General features: G+C 43.6%; 1 protein-coding gene across 4 annotated transcripts in view; it reads left to right on the top strand.

The window, feature by feature from the left end:
* Positions 1 to 1,217: 1,217 nt before the first annotated feature.
* The window catches only part of ENTPD6 (ectonucleoside triphosphate diphosphohydrolase 6), a 33,185-nt gene continuing 19,868 nt past the window's right edge, over positions 1,218 to 14,534 (top strand). The window contains exon 1 of one of the 4 annotated variants that reach the window (XM_001487835.7): positions 1,218 to 1,885. The gene's annotated coding sequence lies outside the window, so the exon portion shown is untranslated. The remainder of the gene's footprint in view (positions 1,886 to 14,534) is intronic. The other 3 variants (XM_005604418.4, XM_070246987.1, XM_023625956.2) reach the window with 3 other exon arrangements.

Below are 14,534 nucleotides of genomic sequence, written 5' to 3' on the forward strand. Positions count from 1 at the left end.
TGGTAACCTTTGAGCTGAGTCTTAAAGGATGAGAAAGAATCTATGTCTCAGTCTGTTTGGGCTGCTATAACAAAAATACCATAAACTAGGTGGCTTATAAAAAACAAACACTTATTTCTCACAGTTGTGGAGGCTGGGAAGTTCAAGATCAAGACGTCTGCAGACTCCACGTCTGGCAAGGGCTGGCTTCCTCAGAGCGCTGGCTTCTCACCGTAGCCTCACACGCGGAAGAAGCGAGGGTTCTCTCTGGGGCCTCTTTTATAAGGCACTAATCCTATTCATCTCCCAGGGCCCCATCTCCTGACACCTTGAGCATTAGGATTTAAAGAAATGAACTGAGGGAAGTGGGGGCACATTCAGACTATGGTAGTTTACTAAGGAAAGAGCTTTCCAAGCAGAGAACAGCACATGCAAAAGCCCACACCAGTAGAACCGACAAATTCTCGAAGCTCTAAGAGTGAAATATGTTGAAACGGACGTTCTGAATGAAGTACGCAGAGGCAGGGCCATCACAGTTCCATGAACAAAGATTTCAAAATATTAGAATAAATGTAAAACGTAAATTGTAACTGTACTTGAGAGAGAATTTTGCAACAACTGGATTGGTAAAGATCCAAAGGGTTGGAAAGACTCCACCGGTGAAAACGTGGGGAGACCCACACTCCTACACATTGCTGTGGGGTGTCAATTAGTAGTGTCTAAGGAGCAATTTAGCCACATGTATCCAAAATTTAAAGAACAAAGGAGAGTGGGGAACATATCCTCTACCGTAGCAATTCCTGTTCCAAGCGTGATTCCTGCAGACACACGGACACGTGCGCTCGGTGTAGCATCGCTCCAGACCAAACATCCGGAACAGGGGAGCGCCGCGCTCACTGCAGGAACAGGCGGCTCTCAGCGGCCGGAGCCGGCTGAGGCGCGGCGTCCCCCAGGGGCTCTCCCTGACGGCTCGCTCCGGCCGCGCAGGCCTGGCCCTACCCGTTGTCCCTGCGTCCCATCTGTTTAGCACGCACTCACTCTCAAAAGTGTCCCCGTCTTGACAACAAACTTACGACCACTGTGCGATGCGGGGACCTCTGAACAGCTCCGGGGCCTCCCGCGGGAGGGGCAGTTCCGAGCCTGGAAGGGGCGCGCCCGCCTCGGCGGCCGGCAGCCCCACAGCAAGGGGAGCGGGGCGGGGGCTCCGGCTCTGGCTGCTTGAGCGACATGCGCGCAGCCCCTGCCACCACGACCCCTAAGGAAGCGGGGGCCTGCACGGACGACTGACCCAAGTCAGGAGACGGCAACCTTGGCGGCTTCCAGGAGGAGATTTTTTAAATGTGGGTCAAGAATAGGAGAGATTTGACCGCATGCCTATTCTGTTGTGGTTGCGCTTTCTATCATGTATCACCTTTAAAAAAAGGAACTTTGGATGTGGAGGCACCCAAGGAAAAGTCGGCCATTCCGCAGGCCGGTCGAGGCCCAGACTGTGAGGCTGCGCGCTGAGTCCCGGGGCCAGGCCCGACGAGGAAGACCCCTACGCCGGGCCGGGGTCTGACTCTGGCCGGCGAGGGCCGCCCGGGCACACCGGAGTCCAGACGCGCCGAGATCACTTCCGGCCAGACCTAAGCCCTGCCGGGCGTGGAACAGGACCCCGCGCCAAACGCGCGAAGGCTGCCGCGCCTGCGCACCGGGCCCGCGGCGCCCCGCCTCCACGCCGCGCCTGCGCACTGGGCTCGCGGCGCTCCTACCCGCCCGGGGGGTGACGCGACGTGCGCGTGGGCGGGGCCCGGCCTCGGGATCAGCTGCCTGGCGCCCTGGGTGGAGGCCGAGGTTACGCCGGCCGGAGCAGGGAGCGGCCTCCGTCTACCGCCGGCTCCTCGGCGACCGACACCTCCCCCCGCGGGTAGGGCAGAGGGGGCCTGGCAGGATAAGCGGCGGGCTGGGTGCGTGCGGGGCCGGCGGGCTCGGCCGAGCCCGGGATGAGTGACTACACGTGGGCCTCCGGCGCGCCGGTGCGCTGCGCCCTGGGTCGGAGTGGAAAAGGGTCGGGTTCCCCGGGTGTAGACCCACACTCTGGTAGCTCCCCGGTCTCGAGCGGCAGCGTCTGGAGGCGGCCTCAGGGTCACTCTCAGCCCGGTCTTCTCTCCTGCCGCCTTCTTGTCCCGGCGTTATTAGTTCTCACTGAGCTCGACTCCGCTGACCCGGGAGGGGCCCGATTAGGGTTCTGGCAACTGAGTGGAGCGGACTGTAGGGGTCTCTGTGCTCAGAGGGCCTATAGCCCTGCCGTATTCATTCATTCAGCCAGCATTTGCTGATTCGCTTCCCAGCTCTGTGCAGGTGCCGGAGATCTAATAGCGGCAGGGCCTCACAGCCCAGTTGGGAAGCCCAGTGAAATGGAAAGATCTTGCCAATCAGACAGTACTGAGGATGTGAGGAATTAACTCTGGCATTCGAATGGTGACCGGGAAATGAGCTCCTGAGGTGGTCAGGGTGGTTCTGCCTGAGCTGACCTGTCAGCCAGGAGCGCTCCAGGCTTCAGGAGGGAGAGGCCCTGAGGTGGATAGAGCTGGACCCCAGGCTGGACTCCTTTCAGTGGAAAGCGTTGAACAGCCAGGAGTGTGGCAGAGGACAGAGTGATGGGCAGGGGACCATGCAAGGAATAGTGGCTTTTATTTTAAGTGCGGCTGGGAGCCATAGAATGGTTTTAAGCGTTGGGGGAAAGCCTGAATTGCTCCGTAGATTATGGTGAGCACAGCCCCACATGCCGGGTCCACCCAAAGGAATCAGTGCTTAGGCAGTTCCAGGTGTTCCTCCAGGCACCTATATTCCAGGATTAGGTGTATCAGGCCACACATCCTACATCCTTCAGGATGCCATGGAGGTCCTAGCCCACAGCCCCCAGTGAGGGAATCTGAAACTTCCAGAAAGGAGGTTCCTTGGGGTGGATGGTGATTGTGATTACAAGGGCTCTCTGACCCACTATGCAAGAGCCGTGATGGATGGGGGGGATTAGGGTTTGTCTAAAGGTTTTCCTGTTGGCGTTACCGATGCATTAACAAGGTTCATGAAAAGTCTAGCAAGAATAATGGTACAAATCCAGGACCTGGTTTTTCTCCCTCGACTCCTGCCCTCGGAAGCCTCAGTTGGCTAATATGGTGTATGCCCATCTCCCTCATGGAACCTCATGTGAAGAACCAGCGAGGTGGACAGTGGTGTAAAGAGGTCTGGAAGTGCCTGCCCTCCCGCCATGGCCTGTGACAGGCAGTCTTGACAGGGTGGATTCATGTATGTATAGGTTTTTGTAGAGAAGGGGAGAAAAGTCTGTTTAAACCTACCAGGAGAATAAGTAGTGGTTTGATAAAATGCTTTAATTTGGGGTAGGTTTTCAGTGTGTGTGGCAGTCATTTGCACGAATGGCCCTTTTGTGTACTTGAACTGAAAACCTTGAAGAAACTGGCCAACAGATTAGGCAGCCACCAATCCAATCAGATAGAGCTTGTATTTCCGAGAGCCAGCCTGCCATCCCCAGCTCCAAGAAAGCTAGCCAGGGGCTGAGGCTGGAGCCTGCCTCTGACACCACTGCTCCACACCCAGAATCCTCCTCTCGGGAGGAGGTGGTGACGTGTCTGTGCCAGGCAAGTCCCTTTGTAAACATTCCTGGGGCCTTGGTGCTATCATATAAGTTGTCATATGTCATGTGGTATAAATGCCCCAGCCTTGTGGGCCTCTGTTAAAAGGATACAGCATATGTAAATGGGTATTTTTTTTAATGGGTAGACAAATTTAATAAACAGCAACCTTTGTCTCAAACTTTGATATACCACCTGGTAATCTGATCATGTCGATCAAGTCTCGGTTGTTAGACTAGCATAGGACATGATAAAGTTTGATTATGTAAAAGGGTCTATGAAGTACTTTCAGAGCTGTAAGAGGTTAGTATCGCTTTTGTGTCCTCACTGTTCATCCTTAGAAATAGCTGTTTTAGAACTTCATAACAACTTTTTTGTTTAATGATCTCTTAACAGTGGGAAACTTTGGGTTGCAATAACCTAATGAAAGGAGGCATTGAGAGGGCCAGTTGTAGCATGAGTGCTGGCTGCTGCGGATGGGCATTCTTGAGGTTTGGTCCCAGCCTCTGCTTGTTCCTAGGTCTTCTCTCGGTGGTTGATTTCTTCACTCACAACCTCAGCTAATATCCCCTTAATGCAGATCATTCCCTAGGCCCCAACCCAAGCCTGTCGTCTCTCACAAGGATCGGTTCTACTTCTGACTATGTCCTGCTGTCATTTCAAACTGGACATGCAGAAAACCTGGTCACTGCTATCTCCTGCCCAAACAACCCCTTCCCAAATGGCATGCTTTTGTTGGTGGCCATCACCCATTGATGCCTCCATCTTTCCCTGGCTCCTGGTGGAGTGCTGAGCCATCAGCTAGCCTCCTTCACCAGCAGGCGTTAGCTGAGCCGCTGCTGAGCTCTGGCCTCGTGTCAGGGGTGGGAGATCCACGATGAGTGGCCTGGTCCTTGCTTCCAGAAAGGCACTATCTAACCAGAGGAAAGAGAGGCACAAATGAATCACTCCAGATACAACTTACTCAGGGAGTGGAAATGTGTAGAGCACCAAGGAGCCTAAAGGAGGAGCCACCAGCTGCCAGGGTTCAGAGCAGCAGTAAGCATCCTGGGTAAGTTTTGCAGAGATGTGGAGAAAGGACCAAAGGAATGGGATGTTTTAAAAAAAGGATATTTAAGGCAGGAAGACTCTCAATGAGGCATGATCTCTCATCTTTGTTGCAAGAGTAAGGCATGACTAGTAACTTTAAAACAGTTTGAATTTGATGCAACAGGCAGGCCCTGCCTTCTTCATTCTCCCTCAACCACTGCCTTTAGTCCTGTGCCCACAGAACTCATTTATGTTACTTACCTGGCCTCAGAGCCATTAAAGGTTTTTTTTTTTATTGTGATAAAATGTATATAAGATAAAATTTACCATTTCAACCATTTTTCAGGGTACAGTCCAGTGGCATTAGGTACCTTCACATTGTTGTGCCCATCCCCACTACCCATCCCCAGAACTTTTTCATCTTCCCAGACTGAATCTCTGTGCGCATTAAACAGTAATTCATCTCCGCCTTCCCCAGCCCCTGGAACCACTCATCTACTTTCTATCTTTGTGAATTTGACTACTCTAGGTACCTCATATAAGTGGACTATTTGTCCTTTTTTGACTGGCTTATTTTACTTAGCACAGTGTCTTCAAGGTTCATCCATATTGTAGCGTATGTCAGAGTTTCCTTCCTTTTTCAGGCTGAATAATCGTTCTATATATATATTTATATATATATACACCACATTTTCTTTATCCATTCATCTATGAGTGGACATTTGGGCTGTTTCCACCTCTTGGCTACAGTCATGTGTCGCTTAATGATGGGGTTACATTCTGAGAAATGTCCTTAGGTGATTTCACCTTTCTGGGAACACTGTAGAGTGTACTTACACAAACCTAGATGGGATAGCCTACTACAACACCTATGCTATATGCTACTAATCTTATGGGAACACTGTCATATACACAGTCTGTCATTGACTGAAACATTGTTATGCAGCACATGACTGTATTGTGAATAATGCTGCGGTGAACATGGCTGTGGACTCTGGTTTCAGTTCTTTTGGATATGTCCCCAGAAGTAAGATTGCTGGATCACATAGTGATTGTATGTTTAGTTTATTGAGGAACATTCCATACTGTTTTCCGTAGTGGTTGCGCCATTTTACAATGACACAAGGGTTCCAATTTTTCCAGATCCTTTCCAACACTTGTTATTTTCTGGGTTTTTTTTTTCCTATAGTGGCTATCCTGATGAGTGTGAGATGATATGTTATTGTGGTTTTGTATGTCTCTAATGATTAAGGATGTTGAGCATCTTTTCATGTGGCTTTTGGCTATTTGTATATCTTCTTTGGAGAGATATCTATTCAGGTCCTTTGCCCATTTTTGAATCAGGTTGTTTGTTTTTTTGTTGTTGAGTTTTAGGAGTTCTCTCTATATTTCAGATATTGTTCCCTTATCATATATGTGATTTGAAAATATTTTCTCCCATTCTGTGGGTTGCCTTTTTTTCTGTTGTTAGTGTTCTTTGACACACATAGGTTTTTAATTTTGATGAAGTCCCATTTGTCTATTTTTGCTTTTGTTGCCTGTGCTTTTGGTGTCTTATCCAAGAAATCATTGCCAAAATCAATGTCATGAAGCTTTTCTCCTATTTTTTTTCTAGGAGTTTGGTAGTTTTAGTGTTTATGCTTAAGTTTTAATCCATTTTGAGTAATTTCTGTGTATGGTGTAAGGTAAGGATCCAACTTCATTCTTTTGTATGTGGATATCCAATTTTCCCAATACCATTTAATAAAGAGACTGTCTTTTCCCCAATGATTGGTCTTGGTACCCTTGTTGAAGATCATGTGACTGTATACATGAGGGTTTGTTTCTGAGCGCTCTATTCTGTTCCATTGGTCTATGTGTCTGTCTTTATACCACTACTACAATATCTTAATTACTTTGTAATATTTTTTTAATAATATAATATGTAACATGTTTTGAAATCAAAAAGTATGAGGCCTCCAACTTTGTTCTTTTTCAAGATTGTTTTAGTGACTTGGGGACTCTTGAGATTCCATGTGAATTTTAGGATGGTGTTTTCTATTTCTGGGGGAAAAAATAAGTCATTGGGATTTTGATAAGGATTGCATTGAGTCTGTGGATCCCTTTGGGTAGTAGTGACATCTTAACAATGTTAAGTCTTCCAATCCATGAACATGGGATCTCTTTCTATTTATTTCACTCTTATTTAATTTCTTTCAACACCATTTTGTAGTGTTCAGGGTACACTTTCATGGCCTTGGTTAACTTTATTACTAGGTATTTTGTTCTTTTTGTTGCTATTGTAAATAGCATTGTTTGATGGTATTGTAAATGAAATTATTCAATGCTATTATAAGTGGAATTGTTTTCTTAATTTCCTTTTCAGATTGTTCATTGTAGTGTATAGAAACAACTGACTTTTGTATGTTGATTTTGTGTCCTGTAACCTTGCTGAATTTGTTTATTGGTTCTAACAGTGATCCTCCATGGCGCCTTTAGGGTTTTCTACATATAAGTTCATGTCATCTACAAATAGAGATGATTTTACTTTTTCCTTCCCAATTTGGATGCCTTTTATTATTTTTTTTCTTTCTTAATTGGTCTGGCTAGAATTTCCAACACAGTGTTGAATAGAAGTGGTGAAAACAGACATCCTTTCTTGTTCCTAGTCTTCACTGGAAGTTTTCAGTCTTTCACCATCGAGTATGATGTTAGCTGTGGGTTTTTCATATATGGCCTTTATTATGTTGAAGTAGTTTCCTTCTATTCCTAGTTTCTTGGTTGTTTTTATTATGAAAAGATGTTACATTTTATTAAATCTTTTCTGCATTAATTGAAACAATGTGGATTTCCCCCCCACTTTATTCTCTTAATGTGGTATATTACCATGATAGGTTTTCATATGTTGAACCATCCTTGCATTCCAGGAATAAATCCCACTTGGTCATGGTCTATAATCGTTATATATGCTGTTGGATTCAGTTTGATGCTATTTGTTGAGGATTTTTGCGTCAATATTCATAAGGAATATTGGTCTTTATTTTCTTTTCTTGTAGTGTCTTGGTCTTGCTTTGGTATTAGGGTAATGCTGTCCTCGTAGAATGAGTTAAGAAGTGGTACCTCCTCTTCAGTTTCTGGGAAGATTATGAAAAGGGTTGTTGTTAATTCCTCTTTAAATGTTTGGTAAAATCAGTAGTGAAGCCATCTGGTCACTAGCTTTTCCTTGTTGGGAGGGTTTTGATTGCTGATTCAGTCTCCTCAGCTGTTCAGATTTTCTCTTTCTTCATAGTTCATTTTGGTAGGTTGTGTGTTTCTAGGAATTTGTCCATTTCATCCAGGTTATCCAATTTATTGGCATACATTTGTTCAGAATACTCTCGTAATCATTTTTATTGTATAAAATCAGTAGGAATGTTCCCTCTTTCATTTCTGATTTAATTATTTGAGTTTTCCTTCTTTGTGCCTTAATGAAGCTAGCTAAAGGTTTGTCAGTTATGTTGATCTTTACAAAGAACCAACTCTTGGGTTTGTGGATTTTCTCTATTGTTCCATTCCCTATTTTATTTATCCTGCTCTAATTTTTATTGTTTCCTTCACTCTAGCTTTATGTTTAGTTTATTCTTTTTCTGGTTCCTTAAGGTGTAAAATTAGGTTTTTGGTTTGAGGTCTTTTCTCTCACTTAACGTTAGCATTTACAGCTATAAATTTCCCTCCTGGCACTGCTTTTGCTGCATCCCGTAAGTTTTGGTATGTTGTGTTTTCATTTTCAGTTGTCACAAGGTATTTTCTGATTTTCCTTTTGATTTCTTCTTTGGCCCGGTTGTTGTTTAAGAGTATGTTGTTTAATTTTCACACGTTTGGGAATTTCCAGTTTTCTTCTGTTATTGATTTCTAGTTTCATCCCATTGTGATTGGAAAAGATACTTTGTTTGACTTGCATCATTTTTCAATTTGTTAAGCTGTGTTTTGTAGCCTAACAGATCATCTGTCCAGGAGGATGGTCCATGCACATTTGAGAAAAATGTGTATTCTGCCCTTGTTGGGTAGAGTGTTCTGTATATGTCTATACTTTTTCTATAGTTTTGTTCAAATCCTCTATTTCCTTATTGATCTTCTATCTGATTTTTATAACCTTTACTGAAAGTGGGGTATTGAAGTCTTCTACTATTATCTTACAGCTCTCTGTTTCTCCTTTCAATTCTGTCAGTTTTTGCTGCATATATTTAGGAGCTCTGGTGTATATCTTAGAATTATTATATTTTTGTGAATTGGCCCTTTTATTACTATATGTCTTTCTTTGTCTACTGTGACAGTTTTTGTTTATTTATCCATTTAGCTACTCTATGTCTCTTGACTGGGATGTTTAATCCATTCACATTTAAAGTGATTACTGATGAGGAAGAACTTACTTCTGCCATTTTGTTCTTTTCATTATGTCATATAGCTTTTTTAATCCCTCATTTCCTCCATAATTGCATTCCTTTTTCTTTAAGTGATTTTTTCTAGGGACAGTTTTGATTCCCTTCATTCCTTTTGTGCGTACAGTCATGTGCCACATAACAACGTTTCAGGCAATGATGGACCACATATATGACAGTGGTCCCATAAGATTAGCACCGTATAACCTAGGTGTGTAGTAGGTTGTACCATCTAGGTTTGTATAAGTATGTTCTATGATGTTCTCACAGTGACAGGATTGCGATGTGTTTCTCAGAACATGTCCCCATTGTTAAGTGACTCATGACTGTATTCTATAGATGTTTTCCTTGTGGTTACCACGGGGAAGACATAACATGCTAAAGTTATAATAACTTTAAAAATTTGATGCCAACTTAACTTGAAGCTGACATAATCACTTTACTCCTTTACCTCTCCACTTTTCCCACATCATGTTTTGATGTCGCAGATTACATTTTTGTGCACCCATCAATATAGGCTTGTAATTATTTTTTTATACATTTGTCTTTTAAATACTGTAGAAAATAAAAACAGGAGTTGTGAACAAAATGGACAATAATACTGTTTTTTATATTTCTCCATGTGTTTACCTTTACTGTATGGTAAAGTTACACTTATGGTGTCCCATAAGTCCCTTAGGCTCTGTTCACTTTTCTTCAGTCTTTTTTCTTTTGCTCCTCTGACTCGATAATTTCACTGTCCTGTGTTCAAGTTCATTGGTTCCTCTGCCTGGTCAAATCTGCTGTTGAAACCCGACTAAAAAATGGCTGGTGGGGAGTGACATCAGCATCATGGCAGAATGAGCTCTTCCCTCAGACACAATGACAAGGACATTCATAAACCACGGAAGACAGTCATAGAACACAAAAGACATCTGAGAGACCCATGCAGCCGTAGGTCTGCAGTTGGAGGTGCTGGACCCCCAGGAGGAAGTGGAAGGACGTGAGGAGAGCTCCCTCCCTCCCCGGCAGCTATCTAGGGTGCAGGACTGCATGGCTCTGACAAAAGAGGGGGAAGAGGCAGTTCTCCACAGGAACACCTCGCTCTCCAAGTTCCCTCACAGCCTGTGGGGAAGCTACACAAGAGAAGTCTGAGCTGTTGCAGGGGTGTCTTCATCAAGCCAGCACCCCAGGAGGGCAGATAGTGAGGGCAGAGCCAGAAGGGCCCTGGGATCACACATGCAAAGGAAAGCCTCCTCCATCCACCCAGCACTCCAGCTTGGCTGGTCGGCCAGAGCAACCACACATAACTTAGAAAAGCAGCAGCTGTGAGCGGGTAGTCGCAGATGGGCCCTTTCGGTATAGATTCCAAAGTAAACGCACAGATACCAGTGATCACAGCAGGCTCAGAATACAGAGCTCCTGAGCAGCAGGTGGAATCTGCAACCAGATACCATCACTATGCAAAGGCACAAATCCACCCCATCAAATAGTATGAAGAAATGTATTAATACTCTAGACCAGAAGGAAAAGGACAAGAACCCAGAAATAATCCTGAAGGCACAGAAATCTACAATCTAAATGACAGAGAATTCAAAATAGTTACCATAAAAAAAACTCAATGAGTTACAAGAAAATTCAGATGGACAGTTCAATGAAATCGGGAATAAAATTAATGAACAGAGAAAATTCTGCACAAAAGAGATTGAAACTATAAAGAAAAACCAATCAGAAACATTGGAGATGAAAAACACAATGAATGAGATAAAAATCTGGAGTCCTTGACTAACAGAACTGATGATATGGAGGACAGAATTAGCAGGTTGGAGGACAGAAATATAGAAATGCTTCTGATGGAAGAGGAGAGGCAACTAAGACTAAAAATAAATGAAGAAAGTCTCCAAGAAATATTGGACTCAATTAGGAAATGCAACATAAGGATTATAGGTCTTCAAGAGGGAAAAGAGAGGGAGAATGAAGCAGAAAGCTTGTTCAAAGAAATAATAGCTGAGAACGTCCCAAACCTGGGGAAGGGGCTGGAATTACAAGTAAAAGAAGCTAATAAACTCCTAGTTGTATGAGTGTAAAAAGACCTTCTCCAAGGCATATAGTAGTAAGACTGGCAAAAGTCAATGACAAAATATATTAAGGTCAGTAAGGCAGGAACTTACAAGGGAACCCCTATCAGGCTTTCAGTGGATTTCTCAGCAGAAACCTTACAGGCCAGGAGAAAATGGAATGATATATTCAAAATTCTGAAAGACAAAAACTTTCAGCCAAGAATACTCTATCCAGAAAAATTATCCTTCAGATATGATGGAGAAATAAAAATTTTCCTGGATTAAAAAAAAGCTGAGGGAGTTCATTGCCACAAGACCCCTGTACAAGAAATGATCAAGAAAGCCCCCATACCGGGGAAAAAAAGGAGGAAGTATTTACAAAGCCTTGACCAAGGACCTAAATAGACAAAATCAGAAAATTGTAGCTCTCTATCAGAACAGGTTAGCAAACAATTATAACATTAAAGATAAAGGGAAGAAAAACATAAAAAATAACTATAATCTCATCATTTAACCACAAACTCACAATACAAGATGGAATAAATTGTGACAACAACAACTTAGAAGGGGAAGAGGAAAGGTATGGAATTGGCTTAGATTAAGGAAATAAGAGGCTATCAGAAAATGGACTATATCATCTATGAGACTTTTTATATAAACCTCATGGTAACAAACAATCAGGACAGAGACACAAATGATAAATAAAGAGAAAACTGAGAAAGCCATCATAGAGAACTACAAAACTGAATTGGAAGTCCAAAATACATGGAAGAGAAACAAGGGAAATGCAGAACAAATGCAAAACAAGAAATAAAATGACAACATTAAGTCTCCATATCAATAATCTTTCTTCATACACAAAAATAAATTCTAAATGGATCAAAGACTTGAAGGTAAGACCTAAACCATAAAACTTCTAGAAGGAAATATAGGCAGTACACTCTTTGACATCAGTTAGAAGGACCTGTTCAAATACCATATCTACTCGGACAAGGGAAACAAAAAATAAACTAGTGGGACTTCATCAGACTGAAGAGCTTCTGCAAGGCAAAGGAAACCAAGAACAAAGCGAAAAGACAACCCTCCAATTGGGAGAAAATATTTGCAAATCATATATCCAACAAGGGGTTAATCTCTATAATATGTAAATAACTCACACAAGTCAACAACAAAAAACCAAACAACCCAATCAAAAAATGGACAGAGGATGTGAACAGACACTTCTCCAAAGAAGATATACAGATGGCCAATAGGCACATGAAAAGATGCTCAACATCACTAATCACCAGGGAAACGCAAATCAAAACTACACTAAGATATCACCTTACACCTGTTAGAATGGCTATAATCGCTCAGACTAAAAATAACAGTGGTGGAGAGGGTGTGGAGAAAAGGGGACCTTCATACGCTGCTGGCAGGAATGCAAACTGGTGCAGCCACTATGGAAAACAGTATGGAGATTTCTCAAAAAATTAAAAATAGAAATACCATATGACCCAGCCATCCCAATACTGGGTGTTTATCCAAAGAACATAAAATCAACAATTCAAAGAGACTTACGCACCCCTCTGTTCACTGCAGCATTATCCACAATAGCCAAGACATGGAAGCAACCCGAGTGCCCATCAACTGATGAATGGATAAAGATGATCTGGTATATGTATATAGAATGGAATACTACTCAGCCATAAAAAGACAAAATTGTCCCATTCTCAACAACATGGATAGACTTTGAGGGTATTATGCTAAGTGAAATAAGTCAGGAAAAGAAAGGCAACAACCTATGATTTCAGTCATATTTGGAAGATTAACAAAAAATAAAAAACATACAAACAAAACAAAACAACAATAAACACATAGATATAGAGAAGAGATTGGTGGTTACCAGAGGGGAAGGGGGGTGAGGAGAAGGCAGAATGGAAATGCATAAAGGTGGTCAATTTTAAGGTGACAGATAGAAACTTGTTTTTGGCGGTGAGTGCACTATAGTATATACAGAAGTCGAATTACAATGTTGTGCACATGGAACTTATCTAATGTTATATATATATATAAAATATGGTGAGCTCAATAAAAAGGAAACCTGCGATTGAACCCCTCTAGTGAATTTTTCAATTCAGTTATTGTATTTTTCATCTCCACAATTTCTGCGTGGTTCCTTTTTACAATTTCTGTCTCTTTGTTGATATGCTCGTTTTGTATATCGCATTCCTGATTTCTTTTAGTTCTTTGTGTTTTCCTTTAGCTCTTTCAGCATATTTCAGGCAGTTGTTTAAAAGTCTTTATCTGATACATCCTTTGCCTTTATTTCTTCACAGACGGTTTCTACCACTTTTTCTTCCATCGAATAGACCATGTTTTCCTATTTCTTTGTATGCCTTATGATTTTTTTTTTTAAAGAGCCACCTCTCCCAGTCTTTGCATGCTGGCTCTGTGACATGTAAGACCTGCACTAATTAGCAGGATGTGTCTGAGCCTTGGGGTCAGCCCAGGGTGAAGGCTTAAGGTTTGCTCAGGGTTTTTCTGAGCATGTGTCTTTCCTGGGCATGTGTATGTGCTGTTTTCAATCTTCCCATTTACACATCTGCTTTTAAATGTGTTAATTTCCCAAGGAGTCTCACCCAAACTCCTCCTTGGTCCTTAGATGTTCTGTTGTATCTCCCCCGCCCCCAGCCTCTCGCCCCAGGTGTGTGTGGGTCTGCAGTCCCCCTGGTTTTCACTCTTGCTTTCCACAGCTTCACCCCCACCTGAGCTCTGAGCTCTGAGCTCTGAGTCAGGCAAGACGGGGACCTGTGCCTCAGGCAGCCCCGGGGCTGGTCAGGATGTTGCCAGAGGTCTGCTCTGCTCCCTCCTGTCTGAGGGAAGGGACTAGGAGCTGGGCTGCTGCTGCTTTCAGACTGTTTCTCACAGGAGGGAGTTGGGCAGGGGTGAGTGAACCCACAAAACGTCCTGCTATCCTGGATGTGACTTTTACTTGAATGGGCATTTGCTTGGTGGCTGTAAACCTTTGTTTTTCAGAACTCCCATGAAATATTCTAGCCAGTTCCTTTTTTTTTTTTTCAATATTTCCATGGGAAAACAAGGGCCTAGAGTTCCCTATTCCACCGTCTTGCTGATGTCCTCTCCCCGTTAAAGGATTTTAAATAGGGCCATTTTGTGTGTGTGGTGACGGTATGGAAGGCGGATGGGGTGGAGGAGTGCCCTCCGCCCTTCGGGATAAGAGCCTGTGTTCCAGCTGGGCTGCAGTGGCACAAGACAGGCGAAGTTCCTGCCCTCGGGGCTCATGCCCTACAGGGACACTGATTTTCAGGAACTAATCCCACAAACACCGTCATCATTATAGATTATGGTGGTGCTACGTCAGAAGGAGGCAAGGAGCTCAGAGACAGCGTGACAGTGGTGGGGCTGTTTAAGTTGTGGGTAGTGGAGAAGGTGGGGACAATAACATTTCAGCTGAG

This window comes from Equus caballus, chromosome 22, assembly GCF_041296265.1.
Source record: "Equus caballus isolate H_3958 breed thoroughbred chromosome 22, TB-T2T, whole genome shotgun sequence".
Taxonomy (NCBI): Eukaryota; Metazoa; Chordata; class Mammalia; order Perissodactyla; family Equidae; genus Equus; species Equus caballus.